This window comes from Oenanthe melanoleuca, chromosome 3 (assembly GCF_029582105.1).
Source record: "Oenanthe melanoleuca isolate GR-GAL-2019-014 chromosome 3, OMel1.0, whole genome shotgun sequence".
Taxonomy (NCBI): Eukaryota; Metazoa; Chordata; class Aves; order Passeriformes; family Muscicapidae; genus Oenanthe; species Oenanthe melanoleuca.
This window is the reverse complement of record NC_079336.1, coordinates 18,713,035-18,739,605: the sequence shown is the minus strand read 5'-3', so window position 1 is coordinate 18,739,605 and position 26,571 is coordinate 18,713,035.

Below are 26,571 nucleotides of genomic sequence, written 5' to 3'. Positions count from 1 at the left end.
TGGACAGGTAATTGTTCCTCAAGGTAAATTTTTGTTTGGATAATTGTTCCTGAATGTGAATGCACTACACAGCCACTGTATGGAGTAGGTGCCACTCTGTACCACACAGCACAAACCCCCTTGTGCCAGCAAAGGCCAGCTCTGTCACTGCAGGGCAGTGACTTTCCTCTCCTGTGTCCTCCTCCCTGTCTGTGCTCCTGCTTCACCCTCCTGCTTTACACCTCAACCAGGTGCCTGTGACTGACTCCACCTCTCTCCTGGCTCAGGACAAGACCTCAGCCTTGACCCAGCACTGCTGGGTGGGTGTGGGGCTGCAGCCCTGGAGCAGCTTCTCTCCAAACTCCTGCACTGCCATTCCAGGCCAGGGAGGAGCTGCCTGCCCAGTCCAGGTGTTCATCAGCGTGGCCCAGCTGCTTGCAGAGCTGCAGAGGATGCCTTGGGTGGTGGCACAGCCTCTGCAGGGTGAGAAGAAGCCCCTCTTTCTTGAGGGTCCTGCAGCAGTCAGGGCAGGCTTTACTGGAAGCAAAGCTGAAGGAAAAGATCCCAGGCAGAGCAAGGCACAGTAACCTGCCTGAGCAGTTTTCGTGTCATTGTCAAATCCAGATGTTCAAACAGCAGGAGACAGACCCTCAAAATCAGGAGGCTGACACAACCTTGGGATTTTTAAAAAAAGCCCTTAGTGCCTTTCTTTTTAGTTCCTGTGCATGTTCAGAAGAGGTTTTCAAGGTTTTTACTGCAGCCATCAGCCAAGGCTTGGCTGTTAAATTCAGACTGCATTTAAACTGCTCTTCCTTAATGAGGTAATTCTCCTCCAAAGTTAAAAGCCAAGCTCCCTGTACAAGTGATCAAAAAAGAAGCTTGGGCTTCTGAATTCTGATGCAGTTGGTCCCATAAAAAATATTACCTCTCTCCAAAATCTTCTTTTTCTTCATGTGAGGCACAAAAGAAAGGCACACAAGAACTCCCAGTGGGAGTCTAAGTAACTCCTTCTCTGCACTGACCAAATGGGAAATCCAGGTGCTGCCTTTAGAGGAAATGGCTTTTTTAAATGTTCATCTGCTGGAATTGGGCTAGTAAGGAAATACTTGAAGATTCAGCATAAACCTGCAGAGTAAAAGAAACTAGTAGATTCAGCAGCTGCAGATAATTGCTAAAGAATCCAATATTAAAGGTAGATAGAAAATGTAAATTGCATTCTGTGTTTATTTATAATTTGAGTCAGAATTATGTGACAGAAGTACAGTGCACATGACATCTAAATATGACATAAAATTAAAAAAAAAATCTGAATAATGAAGTTTAAAAAATGTAAAAATCTTGTATTTGAAATGAGAGAAGAAATATGTTTCTTAGGCCTTCTTTGCCCAAGAATAAATTCTCTAAATTAACTGGGACCCAAAAAACTTTCTCCTTGGACACAAGGTCATTTTACAATGGAAAATTGCTTTATTAAAAAAGAAGACCAAGTGTAATTGATACCAATAAATAAAAAATCCTACGGCCATTATGAGGCACAAACAGAAGAGACTCATTAAATACAAAATAGCTTCAATAAAAGAAACACTGAGGGAACTGCACTAATCTCCACCAAGGTCTCCTTTTCCCCCTCTCAATTCCTGCAAGATAGTTGTGGAGTGGATGAATTCAGACAACAAGGAAAATTATTAAGATGATCCTTAACCAAATCCAAGGAGAAACTATCACCTAGCTCATTCACTAAGGACAAAATAATGTGTTTATCACACGCCCATTTGAGTGTAAAGAATTGTGCAAGTTCTCCAAAGTACGAGTCCCTTTCCAGTTCATCCTCTAAGAGATCAAAAGAACCCTCAGCAACCAATGAAACAAGAAAGCAACTACTCAAAACAAATGAGTCAGCCTCAAACACTGATCATCAGGGGGGAAAAAATCAGGTGTTGTTTTTCATGTGCTCTTCCCCCTTTCCCTACCCACCCCTGCTCCAAACTCATGTGTTTGGCTGTAAATCTATAACTGTATGCTTTTGTTGATAAATCGTGTTTGTCTGGAGTTGAAAGAGTTTTGAGGAAGTTCTTTGTCAATCAGTCTTATTAATGACATAGTTGTAAATCTCACTGTCATAGTATTGACTGAGTAAATAAGTACTTTATGACCTAAAGGAATATTTTCCCAGTGAGGAAACTGGTTTGAAGAAAATTGCCTAATCTTTTTTCCCTTATACCTCAAAGTCATGCATGCAACTGGGCACTCATTCAAAGATGAACTCAGACTGTCTGTGTCTCACAGGATCAGTAATGTGCAGATTTTCTAGATGTATCACTTAGCCTGAAGTCCAACAAACTGTTCAAAATTGATATGTTTTTTTGACTGGAGTGGAAATAAAAGAAAACTTTTTATCCTTCCTAGAATCCTTCTCTTTTTAATTTTTATTTTGCATATCTGTGCTTCCAAGTAACTCTAGGGCTTGCCTGGAAGCAGAGCAGATTCAGCCATTAATTTTCCCTTTGTAAATCAGTATTATGGGTACCCTGTCTCAGTTTCCTTTTCCTGGCTGAGACCAGCAGAGCTGGTCAGTCTGTGCTGTGTCAGCACAGAGCAGAGCTGTCCCTGGGTGATGCCTGCAAGGAGTCCTCAGCTGGGGCTGTGCCCTGCTCTCATTCTCACAGCTGGAATGCTGCTGGCACCCCTGCATCCCTGTGCCCTGCTGGCTGCCCAGGGTGAGCAGAGGGCACCCCCTTTGCTGCTGGGGCACCAGACCTGAGCAGGCACTGCAGGTGCCCACTGAGCACGTGCCCAGTGACCTTGTGTTGAGATCTGAGTGCATAAACCCATCCCACCTCTTTTACAGAATCACACAATAATCTAACATGCAAAGCTGTCTCTTCAGATCATCTGGTCCAATCCTTGCAGCACTCAAGGTCAGATCCCCCTTTGATATTAGACTATATCACTCAGGGCCACATGCAGTCAAGTACTGATTATTTCCAAGGACAGGGATCCTACTAGAGATTTCAGCAGGTTTTATGGATTTTATTCCTGATGAGAAATCATCCACAAGTTAGTTTATGCCCTTGGATCTCACATAAGCAACTCTGGGCTCTCCTGGGGTAATTTCTTGCAGTACATTTGGAGCATGCTTTTCCTTCCTGGGACACAGAGGGACCCACAAGACACAGGTTTGCTCAACTCTCTTTCTCAGTCAGGCTTCCTCTTTTTCCCTCTCCTCCCCTTTGCTCTGCCCTATTTCAGTGACCTTCAGCAAGAAGCTGCCCAGCCACAGAAGTTATTACTTTCTGGTTTTGGAAAGTATCTGGTGCACTTGAAGAGCCACCAGAAGCAGGATGAATATTAGCTGTACCTCTGAGAAGAGATTGTTTCACCCAGAGATCTCACACAAGCAACACCATGGCCCTGCTATTGCCTTAACAATGACAGACACATTCCTGAGGGCCAGGTTCAATAAATCTGTCTGAGTTACCCTAAAATCAATTTTTTAGATCTTTTGTGGCCTTGCATGGGACCAAAATGATTTTTCTTTATTGAATTTAAATGTTCCGTGTTCTCTGAAAAGTAATTAAGGTATTATGCAATGTTAGATTGTATTCCAAAACTTACATAGGATTTTTTATAATTCAGTGTAATGAAATGACATGATGGAGTAAATGATTTTGCTACTTTTTTTATCCTACATATGAATAAGTGACAGATACTAAGAAAATGATGGCATTTATTGAAAAAAAAAGCCTAATATCTTTTACATATGTGTCCTCTCTGTGTAATTTCTTTATTTGTTCTTTAATTCTAGGAATATATGTTAGAGAAATCTTCATATTAAGGATAGACTTTATCCTGGACAAGATTTCTCTGTGTGCATGATGGCCTGTCATCACTTCAGAGAGAACAAAGCATAGCTTTAAAACAGACTTTCAATAAGTTTTAATACAGAAAAATATCTTACAAAATATTCTATTTTGACAAAGGGCAAAAAATTATATTCTACTACTTCTTTTTAAATATAAAATTATAATTCACAATAATACAGTTTTCTTGGAAAACTGCAAGACTGGATTGTGATGTTGACATTGACAGAAGGCAAGATCTGAAAGCATCATGGTACAAGAAGTCCCAGAATGGGGGGAGGAGAGGGCCATGACTTCAAAATGACAACTTACCAACAAAAGAAATGGCATTTTGATTTTTAAAAAGTGTGCAGCACTTGCCACAAAAAAAATCTGTTTTTAAATTCATGCAGTGGAACTTTTTCAATCAGAAGAAGAAAAAAATCACCATCTGCATAGGCATAGGCTCAGGACTTGTTTGCTAGTTATGTGGAGCATCCACAGTTTTGAGATAATTAACCACAGCTTTCTTCCAGAGGAAGAAATAAGGGGAAGTTTATTACCTTTACACAATGTAGTTTCCTCCTTCTGTATCCCACATGTTAGGCTGGCAGAGACTTCCCAACCTCAGATTTGTGAAGTGTGTTGGGAGCTGGTCTGTTATATGCTGTTCATGAAATAAATCCAGATTTTTGTTTTTGCCGAAACAATTATTACTTTTTTATCAAAAGAGAGACATTGCCAGAATTATTGTGCTGTCTGACACTACCTTATCCTAAAAATCTGCCTTAAGGGCCAAGTTCACAATTCTTCATCTAACAGAAATGCAGCTGAGGTCAAAAACAGGTTTTGTGGTTTTTTTTTGGGTACATGATGGGTAGAGCCCTGGAACAAAGCAATGTTTGTATTAATTACACTGATAGTGTTCAAAAGAAAACATTTTTTGTAAAAAAAAAATAGCTCACCATCTCTAGCAGTTAATCAGGACTATTTTGGAGGTGAAATTCTATGCAGTTAAAGCAGTTTGTTGACAAAGTAAACAGTAGTAACCTCAGGCATTTGTTCTTATTTCACAGCTCCCTAACTCAGTAAATCTCCTAAAAATTATAAGGCAACAGAACTCTGGAAAATATATATTTGTATTTCAATGGACAAAGGCATCAATACTACTTTACTCTGACAAATACTATAAAAATTCTAATTATATTTTCATTGCTCACTTCCAAAAATCCAGTAGATTGACTATTGCACTGTTTAAGGTTTTCTATGGACATCATGATTTAAACATTTGAGATTTAAACTATGAACTGTCAAAGGAAAAGCTAAAAATAAGTGTTGCATATGTTTTGTCTCATAAGGGTGAGCAACTAATAGAAGAACAAAAGGTTATTGAGTAAATATAGATTTTTGGATGGAGGGAGTGGGTATAAAGGTTCAAGATTTTTTTAGTGCTTTTATGACAGACTGACACAAACATTAAGAAAGTTTGACCTATTGTGTATCCAAACTGCAACAAAAAGTGATTTATGGCTTATTTAAACTTGTGGTACTGAGGTGGAAGACATTCATCTCATCTGTGCATGCTTAGAATAAATCAAAACTGATTTGTGGATAGGACATTAAACTTGCTTTGTATAAAATAGAAGTTAAAAAAATATACCTGTGTTTTCTCAGACTACTCTCCCTAGTAAAAGAATAACCAGTAGACTGGTTAAAGAAAGTGAAGGTCTTCCTTTTCCTACATAGCAAACATGAACAGCTGCTTGGCTTGAAATGTTTCCCTAGATATGAATAATGGCTCTGGATGAAGGGGTCAAAGTATGAAATAATCATCAGCATAGGACAGCCAAACTTTTGGCAGTGAATTACCCAAATCCCATTTAAACACATTTTCAGATCTAATATTCCTTTTGTAGCAAGAGTGAGCAGGGTGAAGCCAAGGGGAAAGAGAGCAGAATGTAATAGAAAAATCACGAGACTGTGGTTATGAGAACTCAGCTCAGAATATCATTTACTATAACATACTTTTCTTGGATGCTGAAGAAGTATCTTATAAAAACCAATGGAAATAGCTGAAGGTGCTTCAAATCACAGATAACATATCACAAATATATCACAAATCACAATAATAACTTGTAGCAATCAAAATAGTAAAAAGAAAGAATTTTTGTATTGAAATTTGATGTGCTTTTCTCAAGGTGTCTAAAGTGAGCAGGACTTCACTCATATCAGAACTTCACCTGCAGTAACTCTTATCTTCATGCACTGCTCTTACATGGCTTGGGGTTTAACATAGAAGTTGAAGCAGACCCTGAAGTTATTTATTATCAGATATATGTGTGAAAAACCACAGGGGTTTACATGTATGAATGTTGAAGCACTTCTTCAAATAAGGTCATTTTTGGACTTCAATAATCTTTGCCATGTCCATTTTGCAGTGCTCATCCAAAAGCATTCAAGGATTTATTTTATATTTAGATAGATAGATAGATAGATAGATAGATAGATAGATAGATAGATAGATAGATAGATAGATAGATAGATATTTTTTAGGACACAGTAAGACTTAAAATAGGCAAACCCAGTGTTTCTATTTAGACATCCACAATTAGCCCATACTTGAAGGCACAGGATTTGGTCTTTAATTGGACTGGTTTGAAAATGATGCAAAATTAAATGTCAGCATTGGCTTTAGTTCCCCAAGACTGTACTCTGAAAGTTTCCATTCTGCTTCTTTCAGAAGTTTATTTCACTTTTGTAATAGATAATGCTCAATGAATAAGTATTTACTAGGAAAAAGGAGAGATTTTTATTTTAATTTTATTCTTTTTGGGGACATGAAAATTACACTGTGGTCAATTCAGAAAATAAATCCTAAGGCTTCTAATCTCTCTTAGTAAATGAAATCCTGCTGAATTTCTACCTCTCATGTAACTTCTGCATTTGCTTAGCATGCACAGATTTACAGGTATTGTCCTCTATTCAATTTCAATGTCCAGTAAAGCAGAGAAAGGATCTTGGTTTTAACCCAACATAAATCCCTGGTTAGTTTTTTGTGGCTATCTCAGGCAGGACACAAGGGGCAAATATAAATCCAGCATGTATCAATACTCTGGAATGAACAGACCCTCAGAGGGCCCAGAGCTGTTTTGGAGACTTTGGGATTGCCTTTTCTATCATTGTAGTATTGGCAAACTCTGGGTTTTGCTCTGACTCCTGGACTAAAATGTTTGATTTGTACTTGGCTTTGAGTTAATAAATACTTGGGATCTGACTTGAAGTAAAAGAAAAATTAAAACTTTCTACCCTAGAGGGACAAAAAGGGTGGATGCTTCTCAGGAAGACACATGGCATTGTTTCAGCTGAATTCTTGTTGAATCTCTCTATCAGACTCTGATTCTCTTTGCTTTGCTACAGCACCAGGGCTTTGCCTTTCTGCAGGGAGGCCAGTGGGTGCAAGAGGGCCCTGATTTAGTGCCAGAGTCCTCCAAAGCACAGGAAATTATTTGGGAGGAGTGGGGAGAAGGAGGGGTTGTGAGGAGTACCATGATTTCAGCAGCCTGGTTGTCTCTTCTGGAAAGGCTGGAGGCAGAAAGGACAGAGGGAGACACTTTGGTGTCCAGCTAGCACAGGCTGTCTTTGATGTCTGGATACACTGCTAGTAGAGGGTGTCAAATTCTGCTGCAGTCAGAGTGGTCTTCACACTGATGCACAAGGGGAATACTCTGTGGAGGGCCAAAAAATTGTGCTGAATCCAAAATTGTAATATTGATGATATCCCATCTTCCTGCAGGGGTAGGGGAGTAACATATGTAAGGTGGCACAACCTTTCAGCCTTTGTTTCCATGCAGCTTAAAACCAGAACAGACTATTCAATGTGACAGATTATTATGACTCATTGAATATATAAATAAATATAAATATATAGAGAGACAGATAAAGAAAGAGAGAGAGAGGGAGAGAGCTCTAAGAATAAGATAGCATATTTCCATTCTCATAGCCTCTGAGGAACAGGAAATGAAATAAGAAACAAATAAGAAAAGGAAAGGCAGCCCCCACAGATATCTGCAGTCCCTGCACTGTCAAGGAGCTGATCACAAAGCTCAGATGTTGAGAGGTTTTATTGTGAGTGAGGTAAGATTGTATCTTGCCTTGAACATCTCATGTCTGAGATGACAATCTGAACATCATCTGAAACAATACTTTCTGAACTAGTCTTCCAAACTGTAGATATTCCTGTATTGCCTTGCACTTAACTGAATTGAAATGCATTTTGTGGAACTTGAAATACTCAACTCAATAGTTTCAATTCCTATACACCAGAAATTCATTCATAATATTTACTACCTTGCCAATTTTTTTTAACTTGCAAATATACCGCAGCAATTTTATGTCATCTCAGTCCTATGAATAACTTTAAATAAAGAACTGTTAACTTGTTAGCAATTGACTATTAAACACATACTCATCAACAATTAATTTTCTGAGATTTGCCACTGCAGACAAAATGTCTTTTGTTTACATGATGTGTGTTCTGTAATGCAAACATTTTGTTAAAGTACTAGCTGAAGTAAAAAATGTGTAAAAATACTATTCTGTAGAAGAAAATTATATTGCAAAAATTAGTTGTTTTCTCTGTAACAACCCCCTGTACAAAAAAAAAAAAAAAAAAAGATAACACCTTTCACTGGATCTTCTGTGAATCCATGTAAATCCATGTTGGCTGTCCTGAATTAAATTTTCAGATTTAATTGTTTGTTGATAGAATCCAAATTGATGAATTTAATTATATGACCTTCAGTGGCAATATTCCATTCTTTTCTAATATCTTCAGTTTTTCATATTTTCTCAAGTTAGGCTTCAGGGCTTCAGAGATTCTCCTGAAGATGCTGGGAGATGAAAAGGGGTTGAATGACTCCTATAAGCTTCCAAAACTCAACTGCACAAGACCCTGAGCAACCAGATTTAATTTTGGAGTTAGACTTGCTTGAGCAGAGGATGAGTCCAGGTGACTTCCAGAGGTCCACTCTAACCTAGATTTTCCTGTAAATCTATTTTCTATTTTATACCCCAAAGGTGGGTAAATAAATATCCCCCCAAGAGAAGGGATAAAGGAAATAATCATATAGCTGTGTCATATTGTGAGAATTTACTCAGATTATCTTAAATCTGTAATCCATTAATTTTTGAATTATTAACCTGGCATCTTGAGAATTTTCATGTATTTTTTGTACAAGGTATTTCTTGACTGTTCTGAGTGAGAAATGAGAATGATGGTAGGGAAGATTTCAGAGGGAGAAGAAAATCACACAATGTTGACATCAATAAGACCATTCATTGTTTCATCAGCTGGTGGAGCTAAAAAGGTTTCTAAGAACCTTTTGCTCAAAATTAGTATTTAATTGTGTGTCATGACGTTTGACAGGGATGCAATGGACTTAACACCTCTCCTCTGTCAGAAAGGGAAAGTGCAATAAACTGAGAGCAGCTTGAATAGCTGAGCTCCTCAGTTAGAGGAATACATATGTACACAAAATCCAGCAACAAAACTCAGCACAGCTTGTTGCAGAGCATCAGTGCTACAGGGATACCATCACCTTGGAGTACTGAAGCAGAGGTGGTGATCCTGCCTTAGCTCCTTAGCTACATTTTCCCTCTAGAATTAATTCAGAATTTCAATTTTATATTAAGTGCAATGAATCAGTTTCTCTGCAGCTGTATCTGAAAGAAGTACTGTGCCTTTTATTTTTAGATGCATTAAAATCAATTTCTTGTGATTAGTGCTTCTCATTTTCTGAACTTCCTGCTTTCTGAGCAAACGACAATTAGTTTGCTAAGAATACCCAAGTCTTAGAGAGTAAAGTTCACAAAGCTCTGATGTAGAGGCAAGTTCTGCTTCCATTCATCTCACTCTACAGCCTATTTTTTATCCTGATTTCAAGACTGACTCCAGTCATGCACCTGTTTGACTCAAACTGGAGGATCTGACACAGCATTAACCTTTGAAACACTGTTTTTTAAACAAAAATGACTGAGTGGGATTTGCATGCTCTGTAGGAGCCTTCCAGCCACCAGTGACTTCAGCAGCAGAAACCCCTCTATCCCACTGAAACCTTCCCCAAGGAGCTGTAAGGGGGAACAATTTCCTTTGGTGCTTATTGAAATGCTTGGTTTACATTCCTAAGCTAACTCATGTAGGAAATTTCAGCACAACTCTATTTAAAGCAATCACAGAATCATCTGTACTGAGATTGAAGGAACCTAAAGGAATCATCAAATGCCTACTCCTAGTTACTGACTGATTAGATTAATTTTTCCTGCACTTGTTTAAGTGTGACCCATAAAATGGTGTACCAGAGGCACTTCAGGTCACTGCTGGTGGCCCTGAATGGACCCCTTGGGCTGCAGAAGCTGCTGATGCACTGCTGGGTGTGTGGATCCCAACCCTTTCAATGGGCTGTAGGATGCAAGTGAACTCATTGCCAGGCTGGTAAAAATGTAGTGAGTTGTCAAAATAAAAAAAAAAAAAAAAAGTTGTCAAAACAGGGCTTCTGTGCTTAGAGATATGTTGAGGGCAGAAGGTCTGATAGGTCTGAGTTTATCCTAATCACAGAGCCCCCTTCACTCCTCCCTTGACCACTTTGTCTCATTAGCCAGGGAATTGTCTGAGTCATCCTGCTATTTTCAAGGCAAGATCAGCTTGCAAGACTGAACCTTTCCCTTCCACCCAGGAAGATGTCTGCATGCATATTCATTTCAATGTTAGTCATCACCTTACTTTACAAAAATTTTGCAAAAACTTTACAAAATACTGTTCCTGTTTTCATAATCTCATTAAAAACTTTGAAAAGTGTGTTCCTTCCTAGTTATCTTTGCTGCCAAAATGAATTCTCAGCTTGAAAACCACAGCCTCAACAGGGCAGCCTCTCTCATATTCTTTGTGCCTGCTCATCTGAGCACATCAAAGCCTTCATCACTGCACCCCTAACACCATCTTCTGCCCTGAGATGTTGGTCTGGCTTCCAGACTCCACAGACCTCATTTCTTACCATCTCAGGTCTTGCTCCACAGTGTTAAGCTTTCAGACCTGATTGCTATTCAGAGCAGAGTTTGGGTTGGGAGCCAAACTAGCACTTAGGCAGCTTTCAGATACCTAAATTGCAAGAGGTGAATCACAAATCTCCCTTCCTTGCCCATCTTTCCCCTCTATCCAAAAGCTCCTATTCCTGAAGATACCCAAGATGACCCCACATCCTCCAGAGGTCCCATTTCTCTTCTTCAGCTCTGCAGGTGCCCTGAACTGTCCCATCTCTGCAGCTCCACATCTATCTTTGGACCATCTCCCAGTGCAGATATTCTCCTATATAATTTCTTTGGCAGGCCCCACACCAAGAGAATTAGGCACTGGGCAAATACTTGGATGAAGAGGAGGGGTGATGTGTCCTCTTATTATTACCATTTGGTGTCACAATTTTTTCTGTCATAACCTCACTTTTGGTTGCAGTTTGCGACCTGAGTGCTTCCCTCAAAGAGGAGAGCATTAATGTTTTCCTGCACCTGGCATGGCTCACATCAGCTCCCACGAATTCCCAAGCTGTGTCCTAGCCACAGCCCCAGGTTAGAGAGACTTCTGCTAGCTCTCTCCTCTCTCCTGAGCAGTTTGTGCTCCTCACTGGAAAGAAAATAAAGCATCTTCAGCTCTGTTTTTCACACAATAACCAGATACTTAGGGAATTCCCTCTGGAGGTCAGAGATGTGGGCTTGACCACATCTGCTTGTTTATTGGCCCTTCACTCCTAGCAAAAAAGAGAGAGCAGGGATTGAAACTTTTATTCATTTGCCACAGTTAGAACCATTAAACTGCTAAATAAATATGGGGACCAATACTTATCAGGCTGCTCAACAGTCCCCATACTCTGCAGTGAGAAAACCAATCCATATTCCCTTTAGAGATATCACAGCTCCCAACTTGCTGTCACCTACCTACTCCCCCAAATCTATACCTTCACCCCAATTTCAGCACTGACAATTTCTGCTTTGTTTCAACTGTTGTGATTTAGGGAGTAGAAAGGATGAATGGCTTTTATTTCACATTAAACTGCCATTTCACAAAGGGATATGGCTGGATTCCATTTCCATTATCTAGTTTGACCATTATCTGACATTTCAGATGGAACTGATTCATTGAAATTATATTACCTCAGCACTCAGTGGTTACTCACTGCCTTCAATTGGAAATTGTTCAGATAATCCATTGGGGCATCATTTAAAAGGGATATGTAGAGTACTCCTGTAAGGCAAGCAGCACTGGATCAGCATGGCTAATGGCACAAAATGGGAGGCAAAGCCTGGTTGAAAAGGGTTGAAAAAGTAACAATTTATTTGAGAGGATTATCAGTAACACACTGCAGTGTTCTTGAAACTAATCCTATTGATTCCCCTTTCTTTTGATCTGTAGTATTTTCGCTATATCAGGCAAGTTGGAGAAATAAAAATGTGCTTCAGTTCAGTTCATTCTTATTACTTCATTTATCTGTATTCTACAGTCCCACATAGAGAAGTTAATCTTTTATTTATCTGAAGAGTATTTTATATGTATTATCCCATAACAGCCTTTTCTACACTGCAATAGTGAAAGTCCTATCAGCAGTACCATTATGAACAGATGAGTCTCATTTTTTAAATTGTAGTTGCAAAAATATGGTTTCAGTTCAGACTTTATAGTGAACTTAGCCATCAGAGGGCAATTGTTTTTTCTTAACAGTATTTTTATGAAGATATTTGAGAAAGGACAAAATGAAACTCTGAGGAATTAGAGAAGTAGTGTTGTGAAAGAGGCTCTTCTATAGTAAGATAAAAACCACGCAGAGGCATCTATACACTTTAAAAATTTTAAAACCTAAAATAGGAACCAGCAGAAATGGGTCAGAGCATCTTCATGCCTAGTCAGTGCAGACTGCTATTGAGCTAACTGAGAGCATCTAAATGCAACTTTCTACTTAGGAGATCCTTAAAATCACATTTCAATCCTTTTCTATTTTCAAACTCTCTAATGAAGGTGAAATCTGCACATCCTAAAAGCTCAATATTAATGGACATACCTTGCACAGGGAGGATCTAAGCTTTGAAAGCCTTGCTAAAACACATGGGTTTGCATAAACATTTCTTGATCTTTTCAGATTAAGCTTTAAAGTGTTTCTGGGAGTTTTTTTCAAATTTTTAACAGACCTAATCTTATAATGTTCATTATAGAAATTAAAAATTTGATCACTGATGCTAATCACGAGAGTATAAAATCAACATGTAGTCTGGGTAAGATTTTTGTCAATATCCTCTCTTTGGTATGTGTAATATTAGGTTGGTAACAGAATTTGAAATCTTTTTTGCAACCCCTCACTTATATTCTGTGGGCCATTTTGAACCAGATCTTACCTGAGATCAGGTTGCCATGGGCTGACCAAAACTATTAGCATGGAAAAAATGGTCCATGGTATGTAGGGGCATCATAATGGTCCTTTTTGGACTTAAAATCTAAAGAAAAGTACAGTCAAAGAGTGTTTAGGGAAACATAAGTAGTAAAACTCTGTATTGATCTGCAGTGAGAAAAGAGGAGAAGACAAAACCTTTATTTTTCAAAATTGCAAATTGATGAGTTATGCCAATTACTGTTAATAACACTTCATCTGAAAGTGAAGCTCAGAAGAAAAATCACACGTTTACAAGGAATAATTATAGACTTTATAAATATTAAACCAGAATATTTATGAAGCAGAATAGTGTATTTGTTTTATGTTAGCAAAAAAACTAAAAGCACTAAAATTAAGGTTCTTATTGTAAATGGAAAAGTTGCTCCTGGTTTAATTGGTTTCCCCAGCCTGTCATTGACACTGCTGTGACAACACCTCTCAAGACATGTGCACTGCAACTGCTGCAACTACAACAGCAGCAAGGAGTAAATGTTCTCCAAAGCAATGTTTAGCTCCCAGGGGAGGGATTGAAAGGGTTCAGACCTCACTGAAGGTCAGGAGGGTGCAGCAGGGAGGAATGCAGCTCTCTGGTGCTGACTGCACCTGCAGAGGCTGCCAGTGGCCAAGGGCTGTGGGGCTCTCATTTCCAGCACAAAGTGATCTTAACATTATTTCAAGCATTACCTGTCTCACTTTGAGTGGGAGGGAAAGGTCCTGCAGTGGGAGAATCTTTGGGTGGAGAAACTCTGCCAGGCAGGAAATCCAGGGCAGGTGGGAGGCAGGGACCTGGGAAGGACAGATGTGTGAAGCACCTGGGAAACCAGGGTTTAGGGGAATTCAGGTGTTGGGTGTTGTTTGAAAACTTAAATCTACTTGGCATAAGAGATGAACTGATCCTTAACTTTCAAAATTTCTTGATGTTATTTGTCTCAATTGACTCTCTGACATAATAGGCTCTTACTGGCCTTGAAGAAAAATCAGGTTTTGAACAAAGGAAAAGAAGAAATGCTTTTGGAACTGTCAGGAGAAGTCTCTGAAAGTCAGCAGATTTTGTACTGTTCAACATGTTTAGAATCAGCCTAGAATAACAGCCTTGTTAGAAAGGTGAAGCTTTGCAGTGGATAAGAAACTATCCAGTGGCTTCAAAATTAAAATTGAATGCAAAATGCTGCTGAAGGAGCTCACAATGTTAAATAGCAAAATCACAGATGAAATTCAATGTCATTAAATGCAAAGGAATTCACATGGGAAGAAGTACTCACCACTGTACATGCATAGTGATGGATTCTAAATGAGCTGCTGCTCAGAAAAATGAAGTTTTGGAGCTGTTGTGGATTATTCTCCTGAGACATCAGTCCAGTCCTTAGCTTTGGTTGCAGACACAAGTGCTTATTTGGCACTGTTAGAAAAGAATGAAACAGAGAATTTAACCATGTCACTGCTCAACTTAGAATTCTTTATGCATTTCTTGTCATGCCTTCTCAGGAAGAATATTGCAGAATTAGGCTCATCTACCTCCTAGATGACCTTCAGCATTCATTTGTTCTGGACATAATAGATGATCAAACACTTGGGAAGCCTTTGCTTCCCTTGTGCAGAAAGAAATTATCTCCTCCATCACTGTCTCTGCTGGAGAGAGGGAGCCACCCCACTTTGCCTCTTAGCTGCAGAGCTCAGGCATGTTCATGTGAAGTCAAACTCAGTCTGAAATAGGTAAATCTAGAGGTGAACAGTACAGTGTGTTTAGATGTGCTGGTTAGGTAAAGCAGCAATCACCTTGAGATTAGCTCTTCTACAGAGTTTTTTGCTCTGGTTAAAGGTGGTATATGTTATACTCCCTTTTTTATCTTTGGGGTCATCAAATTTTTAGCAATGAGAGAGTTTAATTATCATGAAAGCATGAATCCCTTTTTCTGAGGCTGGCAGATGACTTGAAGCTGAACCTGATAACAGCATCTGAATTCCTTTCACATGATTTCAGGACTATGAAGCTCTGAGGTTTTGGTGGCCCAGTACTACCAGGGAAGAGGGATCTCTTCTCTTCACACCACCCCAGACCCAGCACATTCCTCCCTCCTCTGAATGTAAGAGAGGCACCCCCTCCCCATAAAACTCAACAAAACCAAGGAGCAGGACAGTTTCTGATGGATCCAGGAGTTGTCTTAAAGAAAATAATTGACATAGGAACATCTGCATTGGATGCAATCCACATGAAGATGACAGTATATTTTTATATCTTTCAACCTTAATTTTAGTTTGAGTAGTCACCTATAAAATGTGATTCCCATTCAAGTAAATTCCTGCCTATGTGGAAAAGTATCAATACAACTCACAAAATAATTTTTAAGAGCTTTCAAAACTAAAATCAGAAAGTGTGAAGTATATTTAAAGTTCAGAATTTTAATGTCAATGTGAACTGTGCAAAGAGAACACAATAGTCCAAAATGAAAAATTTAGACTGACATATATGGCTAACTCAGACCCAGAAACCCATACTGTGTTCTGTGGGTAAAAAAACATAGGAGTAAAGAAAAATTATTAATTACTCTTTCTGGTGTTCACTCCCAGGAATACAAGGTTGGGCTACAAATTGCCCCCATAATAAACATGGCTTTTACAGGTGATGGACCATACTAAATAATTCATTTGGAAATAAGGTATGGTGACAAGTTGGAGTATGGTTTCAGAAGGACTGTGAAGTCAGTATCAATGGCAAGCCTATCTCCCTATTCCTACATACAGTTAAAGAAATAACAACTCCAGTAATTTTATTTTTGTTTTCTTGATATACAATAGCTTTCTTAAACCTCAGCTATGGAAGTCATAGGATTATGGAAGAAAAAACCCAAACCAACCCAACACTTATTAAAACCCAGAATTTTTTAAGACTCATGCCTTCAGAGAAAAAAAAGAAAATATGACCAAAACACACTCTAAAAACAGCGGAAAACAAACAAAAAACCTGCCATAACCTCCTGATCAATAAAAGTCCACTAGTTAAATAGAACTATTTTTGGTGGATGGCTTGACTTTTGAAACTTTGAGGCTGGCAGAAGTCCAAAAAGAAAATTTTTGGACAAAACTCAAGCTTACCTGACTGACTGGGGAGTAGAAACTTCCATCAGACCAGAACTAACTTATGTAAAATGAATTTCTTATCTCATACCAGACACATGAACTGCATGGCAGAAAACTTATTGCACATGTCAGAACAATGGTGAGGAAAAAGCTACTGACTGAATATCAGATTTGCTAAGTACAGTTAGGCCAAAAGTAATCCAGTATCACAGATCATGTCTGGATTATCAGAGACCTATCCACAGTATTAGAATGCATAACCTACAGCCTGAAATATATAAAATCAGGGGAATTAACACAACTCATTCTTGGTCAGAATTCTCAGGGTACTATAATTACAGTAGAGGAGTAGAGCTCAGCAAGAACATTAAATGACATAAAATGTACTTACTATGCTCATGGTGTATTGTATGCTGCATATGTTTCCTATCTAATATGTTTTAAAGAAAATTTGTCTCCAAAGTTCCAGCTTTAAATGCAAACAAGATATGATGATTTCCCCGTGGACAGCTCTTGCACTGGCCAGTGCAGGATGGAAAATATCTCAAGAAGTTCTGCAACAAGATGTGTCTCTAACTCCTCTCTTGAGTCTGGGTTTCTTCTCTTGTATCTACTGACCAGATATTTTACAGATACTTTCTGGGTGACAGGAAAAGCTCCCTGTTGAAATTTTTGGTTTTGGGACTTCTGAGTGCCAGAACCAGACATGTCTTGAATAGATTATATTCAGGGTGGAGAAACTAGTCCTTGCTGACAAGGCTTACTAAAGGAAGCTTTAGGCTGAACAGTAACCACAAGTGTTTTTCAAATAATAACATGAAAAAAAAAATCATGTGCTTACATGCCTTGCAAAATGAAATCATGGGCTGAAATCAGGCCCCAAGGCCACAGGTTTTCCACCTTTGTTACACTTCAAATTGAAGTTGGGGTTTTGTATCACGTGTATATTTTAGCAGATGGAGATTAGAAGTCTAAATGCCACTTTTGGTGTAATTTCAATAGTTATGAACCTTAAATGGGTACTCTCTGAACTTCCTATACATGCAGGCAATAAACTTATAGTGTGTGAATGTAAAAAACCCCTTTGTTTCCATATTTACATATTTGTCTAATTTGAAGCTGTTGAAATATGAAACAGCTAAATGGAAGATAATTTTTTCCTTGAAGCCAGTTCTGATCAGAAAGACAGGATTCAGGTTACTGTATGGCCCTATATTCACTAGCTAGAGGATGATCTGGAAAAATACTGCCTGTATTTTATTTTCTTCTAATATTGTTTTTTGACTTAGTTTGATTTTTTTCTTTCCTTTTATTGCCTGCAAGGCAGAGGCTTTGTTGTTTGACAGGCATGAAATGGTATGGAACAAAGACACCAGTAATTATGGGGAAGAACACACCATTCCATTTCCATTTGCTTGCAAAGCAAAAAAAAAAAAAAAAAAAAAAAAAAGAAAGGCAAAAAAGCTGCCATTTATTTTACATGTTACTGATCAAGGGTATGTCAGTGGGAATTTTCTGCTTGGCACAAGTTAAAAAAAAAAAAATAAAATCTGCAGGGCACAATATATATCCTATAGCCATTCTAGCTGAAGGATGGTATGGAATAAAAAGGTTCTAGGTGCAGTTCTGAGCAAATTTTAAATTCTTTGTCATCTAATTATTTGCTGCAATCAGTCTTCCATTTCATGAATTCAGGTGACTGCACGTAATGGGAGTGAAAGTTCTACCCATAAGGTCATAAAGACTTGAGCTGTTTTCCTCTGGAGATTTTGATGGGAACTGAGCAATTCTTAGCATGCCTCACCCCATAAATGTACTAATAGGAAACTAAAACCAGCTACCCAAAGCCAAAAAGAAAAAATTCAATCATTCTTGGCAGTGCTCCAAGGTGGTTTCCTTTCGAATTAATCTGTGCCATCTTCAATCTCATTAGAAATTAGGGACTCACAGATTCTTGCCAACATTGATATCACAAAGGGAGAAACAGCCTCTCCACAAAAAGGAGAAGAAATTACTGCAAAAGAAATATTTGAGGCCAAACTCTGCACCTAGTTACTCTTTGCTAAGTTTGTTACAGATTCATGCTGATCAATGAATCATATTGGAAATCATATGTGGAAAATGGCTCATCTTGCTTAAACAGCACTGGCCTGATTTTCAAGGCTGTGCAGTGGTTCTCAGCTGTGGGCATTTAATACTTCTGCAGAGGAATGCCTCAGTTCTCCATAGTATCCTTTAATTTGGAGTTGTCTTTTTTTTTTTCTTATATCAAACATTTTCCCCCAAAATTCTCTTTTCCTTTGAAGTTTGTTATATGGAAAAAATAAAGCTGCTTAATGAAATTTTTATGATGATGTTTGCCCTTTGCATGGTGAATTTGGGACTGAAAGACAAATCTAATGTGTCAGTGTAGCAATCAGGTGTAAAGGCATTACACTGTTGTGTCTTTGATCCCAGATCATCTGCAGTCTCAATGTAGCATGGCTGACTCTGCCTATAAAAGGCACTTCAGATTTGAGGATTTACATCCAGCCTCATGTGCAGTGAAGCTGCAGCACTGGCAGGGCCTGGTGGTGAAAAAGAGGAAAGGTAACAGTTGTAAGGGATAAGGTGTGGGGGCTTGCTTGGATTTTGATTATGTTTTTTAAATGATGGACTATATTTTGCACAGTGTTTGAAAGTGATGATTTAGTAAGGCTTTAGTAATATGGATGAAAAGAAAAGCAGCCACTATAAATAGAACCAAACTATAGCTAAGATAAATTTCCTTTGAATTGAAATATTTCTCTCTTTAAATATAGAGGTAGTGTCAAGTTACTATGAGGTTTGCAGTGAGATATGAAAACATTTTAAATTTACATTTATTTGGCATCATTAAATTGCAGAATCATAATTACTGAATTTGAAAGGGACTGGAGAAGGTCATCTAGTCTATCCACCCCTCCCCATGGATATTTCTGTCGAGCCACCTCCAATCATGCAGGCTTCACAAACCCTCCAAAACCTGTGTTCCAGGGACTGTGACTAGCTGTTGTCAGAGAACTGGATGCAACCATGCCAGAGTGACAACTGCAGATACCTGGTGATGTTTGCACACCTCTCTGCAGGAGCTGGCAACAATCACCAGTTGGCAAGTGCACCTCAGGCTCCTCACAAAATCCCATTTTTAAACTGTACACACAAATAATTTCCAGTAATCTCCCTCATTAACCTAAATGTGTGTGTTGTGTGCTGGACACACATAAATGTGTTGGAGACTTGAGAATTTCTCTTCTCTGCTCTGGAGCCTTTCATGCCTGCCCAAACTCAAAACTCAGGTTTTTTCATGTCTCCTGGGAATATATAGATGTGAAATCAGTACAGCCCAACCCACACACTCCCCTGCACGTGCATTCCACCAGCTTCTCCCTCAATGGTTGGGAGCTCATCTTCCCTATCAATCAGGCCCATTACACTGTTTTCTTCTGCTGCTTTGGATCCATATATTCATACTGAGCTTGTCCCTGAATTCCTGTGGCTCTGTCTGCATCTGTTAAGGTAGATCTCTTCTGTCCATCCAGCCAGACAAGTTTTTCATTCAGGTTCCCACTATCTCTCAGTAACTGCAACATTGTCATCTCTAATGCATTAGTGACTTTTCCGTAGCCTTCCTCACTCAGCCAAAAATTACAGTCTCAATTATCTGCTCTTTAATTCTAAACACTATCTTTCTCCTGTGATGCCAGGAGACCAACCATACCAGGACTCCCTAGAAATACCCTCAAACTTTCCCTGTTGCTCATCAGACACCTCCTGAGTGTTGCCCCAGGGACAGGTGGGTGACCTGCCAGTGCTACCAGCAGCAGAATATGCAGCTGAGACCTTGGAGGCTTCAAAGGTTATGGGGTGAAACTGGCATTTTATCCTCTGTTTATGGAGCTCTTAGAGCAGCTGTGTCACTTTTGTGATTGAGTTCTTAGTTCTATTATGGCCCAAAAAATCATTACTTTTATAATTATTATATTGTCCAAAGGTAATGATGGCACAAGAGCTGCTGAGCAGGGCCATGCTTTGTGTGTACTCTTGCACTGCTGATGTTTACAGTAATTCCACACCTATGGAAGTTAGTAGCTTTGATTTCCTATGGGTCACCCCATGCTTGCTTCTTCCCAGACATCTACTGTATTGTTTTATTTCCATTTGAAACATAAATAAAACAAGAACTATACTAAATTGCTCTAATTTTGTCTACCTAGGCTCAAACTTGTCAAAGAACTAAAAGCTTTGCTCCAGGAGTGCTAAATAAGCACAAGCAGAGGTAGCTGCATTACTAGTGAGGGATAAGGAAGACAAGTTAAAAGGGAACCAAACTTGTGCCACTCCAGTAGACTGAACAGACCACTGAAGCAGCCAAAACAGTATCAGTTCAGCTGTGATTTAATGTATTCTGCACAAAGATGTCAGATTTTCTAACCTTGAAAACAAGCCTTGAGACTAAGGTGTTTTTCTGGCAGAGAAGGCAGTGCTGTTTGAGTAAGAGGAAACCTGGAGCAGCAACAGCAACACCTGCCTGGATTTGCTGGTGGAGCATGTTTGTGGTTTACAGAATCTTCTGTAAGCACAAACCCTGTGAGACCATTTTTGTTCTTGTTTATTTTCTTTCTTACTTTAAATGCAGTTTGTTCTCACTTCCCATTTTAAATGGAACATCTTTTCCATTTGGGAGGGTATTAGATACTTGCAAGTATTTTTCATTTTTATAAGGAAAAAGTCACTTGTCTAACACAGTCCATGCCAAAAAAAGATCACTCATTTTAGGGCTGTTTTGGAAGTCCAAGGAAACACTAGACACCAATGTGTAGATGATATCAGTTTTTATCTAGCACAGCTCATGGTATTGCACTATAAAAGCAGATCATCAAAAACATGACCTGTCACCTCTACCTTTGAAAATCTGCCCCACAGACCTTCTGTTTGGCAAAGGCAGCATCTTAGCTGAAGTCATTGCTGTAAGGGGCAGTGCTCTGCTTTTTTGGAAACCCTCTCTAGGTACTGGAAGGCTGCTCTGAGGTCTCCCTGGAGCCTTCCCTTCTCCAGGCTGAACAACCCCAGCTCTCCCAGCCAGTCTTTGTAGGGAATGTTGTATTGTAATGGTGACACTCATCAGGCAGCATGGCACTGAAGAGCTGTGTTGATCCCACCAGACCAACTCCCACAGTCTCCACCACAAGAAACTTAGAAAATCTCAGACTAGATTTAAAACTGAGCACAGCTGCTGGGCTGGCCCATGGCTGGTGGTCCTGGCTGCTGCCCCACCCTGTGCCCAGCCCTAGGGACCCCTACAGGACCAAGTGCCTTTGAGAAAGAAAGAAGGACATGAGGCATAAGCCAGTTTCTGTGGAAAAATAATTTCCCACAAGAAAGAGAAACAGAGGAATTTTCAGAAGGACTAAAGGAACAGCAGTTTTCCCTATTAGTGGAGAAGCTGCTGGATGGACCCAAAGTCACCTCCAAAGGAGACACCAAGCACCTGGCAGGGCTGGTGGAGCTCAGGAGCAAACCTAGCACTGGTGCCTGAGCAGCTCATTATCATGCTCAAAGTTTCCTTATTTTTGGTATAGAATAACTTCACCATTGAAATGGAAGCACTGAATGTATAAAGATTTTTTTGAAAGCCATGATCATCTAGATAACAGAAAGGCATCGTGTCTCCAGCACGGGAAGGACTTGCCTGCTGTAAAACGTCCTGGGTTATGTTTAAACCAGCCGTGGTGTTCAGTGACATCTAGGGACTGCATTCGAGAATTGCATTGCCTGGAAACATCATCTCCCTGTCTCCTTCAAACTGCAGCTGGGACTTTGAGCTCTGAACCATCACTTCCAGCTGCAGTGGTCATTGCTGAAGTCTGCAGACAGACATTTCCAGTGACTGAGAAATGCAATAGTCATGACCTGTGGAAACAGATAAATATATCTGCTTTAGCCATGCTGAGGCATGACTTTATATTTTCAGGGAAACATTCTGAGCTATTTAAATATTGCAGGTCCTCATCTGAATATAAAGTTTGTGCTCAGCCCTCCACAAATCCCCATGGCCCGGGGGAGATTTGTGTACTCAATATATAATAAATATAGGGGAGTGCAGGCAGTGTGTGGTCACATTTTAATGTGACATTTTTATCTAAGTTGTGAATTAAGTTACAGTATTATTTGTTAAGAAATAAGATTCTTGTTGTTTTTTTCCCCTGTTTAACAATTTTAAGTGAATAAACATCAGTTACTTCATAAGCAGCATCCCTCCTCTTTCAATCCCACTTTTGAGAGCCAGGAAAGCTACTTTAAAATCAATTTACTTTTCAAGTTCCTGCTGTTGGTATTTCTAGGCATTAGCCATGAGGGAAGCAGCTGCTGACTTGGAGGGACAGGGTGCACCTGTGCTTGGCATGGAGTGCAGGAGCATCAGGGCATGGGCACTGTGTGCTGGGGCTGTCACTGCCTGCTGTATCTTCCAAACTGGAGCTCTACTAAAAGTTCTTCCCTTTCTTCCACCAAACCTGCTTGGGATTACAGAAATGAATGCAAAAACAGACAAATACCGAAGGAGTCATACTGTTCTGCACAAAAAATACTCTGGAGATTTAGTTCTCATGTCAGGATTCATTCAAACTCAGGATTGCTTTATTAAGAAGCCAGCTGGGCTGTAAAGACAGACAAATCCATGTTGGTGGACTGAACAGCAGCATGGGCCATACTGGAATCCTGGAACTTTACACTGTCACTGTAATTGTGGTGCCAGCACTTCCAAACCCTGGCACCTGTACCCAAGGCTGCTCCAGCTGTGAGCTCTGTGAGTTAAATAGAGAGAAGGGCACAAAAGGATCTTGTAGTCTAAGGCCCAAGAGCAGGCTTTATGTAAGAGTGTTAGACCTGATCTACCCATTCCCCTGCTCAATTTATTGGGAATGTCAGGGGATTCCAGTGGTTCTCAGCTATCTCAGCTGTGGAAGAGTCTCCTCCAGAACATGACTTGGATATTTTGTGGACAGCCTTTCCTCTGGTTGTCAAAGGAGCTCAGCTGAGATGATGTGTAAACTGGAACCTTGGTTTCCAAAATACTGGTGGTGAACTTTGACCTGCATTTCTGGTGTGGCAACCTCAACCATCTCTGCTGACTGTTCATTCCTCAGCAAGGGATTATGTACTGAGGAGTGGTGGAGTGTGGCATGCTTACTTGTTTATTTGCTTTATTTTTAAACTCAGATGTGTTTTTTTGAATATTGTCTGTAACACTACTCTGCTGGGAGGGATCCCAGTGCCTTTCATTCCTTGAGGTTTTTGGATCTGTGGTTGCTCTGCTTTTCTGGAAAGCATTTACTGCCCATGCTAATGGCAAGGAAGCTGTTTGTGCTGTTACAAGCATACTGCTAATAAAACAACCCTGCTGTGTTTTGCATTTCATGTCACACATCTTCACAGGACCCCCTGGTTTCAGGCAGAGCTGGTGGTGCTGCCAGCCTGGAGCAGTGCTGGCACCACAGCTCCATGTGCTGCCACTCCTGCTGTCCTCCTGCTGCTCTGACAGCCTCACCCAGACAGTGGCTCTCACCCCAGCTCCACACAGATGTGGTTCTGAGTGCAGCAGCTTTTCCTGCTGACCTTGGATGGGGCTGGAAAGGGCATGAGGCTGCAGACCCAGCCCACGTGCCCTTGTCCTGCTGTTTGGTGATCACCTGAGGTTCCAGCTCCTCACCTTTCTGCCATCTGTTTCAGACAGGCTTTTCTGGTGTTAATTACTAACCCACTTGTTTGCTTGTGAATAGGATAAATTATGTTTCTCCCTGGAGAAATCAAATGCTCCCAGTCTGTGGTTCCTTCAGAGAGAAACCTGTGCCCAGGCTCAACAGAAATAATTGCCTTTGCCCCAGTGTAATGACAAAGAGATAAGCAATCTCTGTGGCCCAGCAGTTTAGTGAATCCATCTTCCCTTCCTAACAGCTGGATTAGAGGCTTTGTGCTCCCAGGCTCTGCAATAGTTTCCATCTCAGAGAGAATACAAATAATTGCTAAGAAGAAACCATGCTATTACAGTTGTCATATATTTCTTGGTTGAGTTATCAGCAATAACTTATCTATTATCCAGGGTTTATTGTTTTGGCACCTTTGGGAGACATGCATGAAGCACAATGAATATAAATCACATTGCATTTTGACAGTATCTTAAGATTTATGGGGAAACTAAAGAGAAAACAGAATCATTTTGTATGTGGAAAAGATGGGAAAATTATTGATTCAAAACACGGTTAGAATGGTCTCAGTGGAGTAAGACAATGGAGATAAGTTTACCTTCAGGTCCATGGAATAATGACAGTGACCTGAAAATAGTAAGGGATTTTAAGCAGCTTCACTGAAGTCAATGGGGGGCAGAGACAGAAGCATTTTTTCCTCCAATGTCATGGATAGACCCACAAAGAATGCTTTTGAAAATCCTGCCAACAGTTTGTACTGTTTATAACAAGTTAACAGTCACAAGGATGTCTTTTCTGTTTGATTTTTGAGGAAAAATGTTTGCCACCATAACAGCAGGAGCAGATAAAATACAGGGAAGCCTTATTACAGTCACAAACCTCTGCTCAACCCAGAGAACCTGAAGCTATTACACCACTGACATTTTCCATGAAAAATACTTGATCTCTAGCCTCTCTCATACAGATTCTTTGTTCCCTCCTGGGTTCTGTAATATGCTACTAACCATTAAGGTGATTCTCAGAGCATGGGAGTGAGTGACCTAACCTTACAACTTTATTCAGCCCACCTGAGTCCTGGGCAGACCTTTCACCTTCATATCAGATGGAAAATGACTTTTGGCAGAAGGTTCTACTTCTGCTGTCCCAACAGAAAAAGATCAAGCTGGCTGTCAGTCCTGCCCTGGCTGCTCTCTCAGCTCCAGACACTGGCCTCAGGAAAACCATCTCTGATGGCAGCACAAATCTGCACCTCAGGAAGACACATCTTACTCATACATTGCTGCTCCAGTCACCTAGAACACCAGGCTGATGCATTCTGATGAATTAAAATCTGATTCCCACCGAAAAAATGCCATTGTGATAAAACCTAGTTTGAAACAAATTAAATTGCCTTGAGTTGGATTAATGCCTGGTTTGATCAAAAGTGCTCTTTAAAAAAAAATGAAAAAATTAGTAATTTTATTAGGCCAGCCATAAACTTTCATTAACCTAAATTTTAGAGGTCAGCCACTAAACCAAGTTATTAATTATGCATGTAGACATAATTCCTAATTTCTAAAATAGAGGCAAAATAGTTAGAGTTCAATGTGAAAAACAGAATGAAGAGAGATTGATTAGGAAATTACTAGATAAATAAAATCAGTACAATTTTCTTAAGGAGGTGAATATCACAGAGAAAGATAGTGAAAAATGAAAAGTCACAAAGAAAAAAATGGTACTGATAAAGTTTTAAACACATACACTTCTATTTTCTGTGATGATCAGCCATAGAAAAAGTAGCATTAGGGATTTCTGACTGAGCACACATGGAAGCACAGGCAACACCAAGTACAGGACATCAAGCCCCAGCATAACAACTTGATCCAAGATTTTTGTGGTGTATGAAACAAGCAGTTTAGAAACACAAGACAAATGTTCCTTCAAAAAGAGATGGTGACTGATGGTTCATTTAGTGCACTATGCAACCAGATCTTTGATCATCACTAACAGAAAGCCTCCAAAGGACAGATTTGAACATCAGATATCACTTTGCCTACTCAATGGCAGTTCTATTTACAAGATTATTCTCATTATTTTCACTATTTTATAATCTTAAGGTGTTACAAGAACTAAGATATAGGCTCCCTTGTTCATGAGAGATGCAACCAGATGAACTTGCAAGGTCTTTTCTGCCTGGGCTGTTCTGTGCTTCCACTATTCTGTGAAAATATTTCTGGTTTTTTTATTAAAATAATACAATCCTTCTAAAAAGATATGAAGATCCTGGCTGTATCTGCACAGGTGAAACAAAGGTAGCATATGGGATAAATAATCTTCTTTGTGTCTGAGGCAGAGGAAACAAATGTGAAGTTAAGGAAGGTCAAGAACAGACTCAGGCTGAGAACAGAACAACTGCTCTGAGTTTAATTTAATTTTTTTAATGAATGAGACACTTTGAAAAAAAGGAGTAGAGTGGTAAAGGATTTAGAAGAGGACAGAGATCAT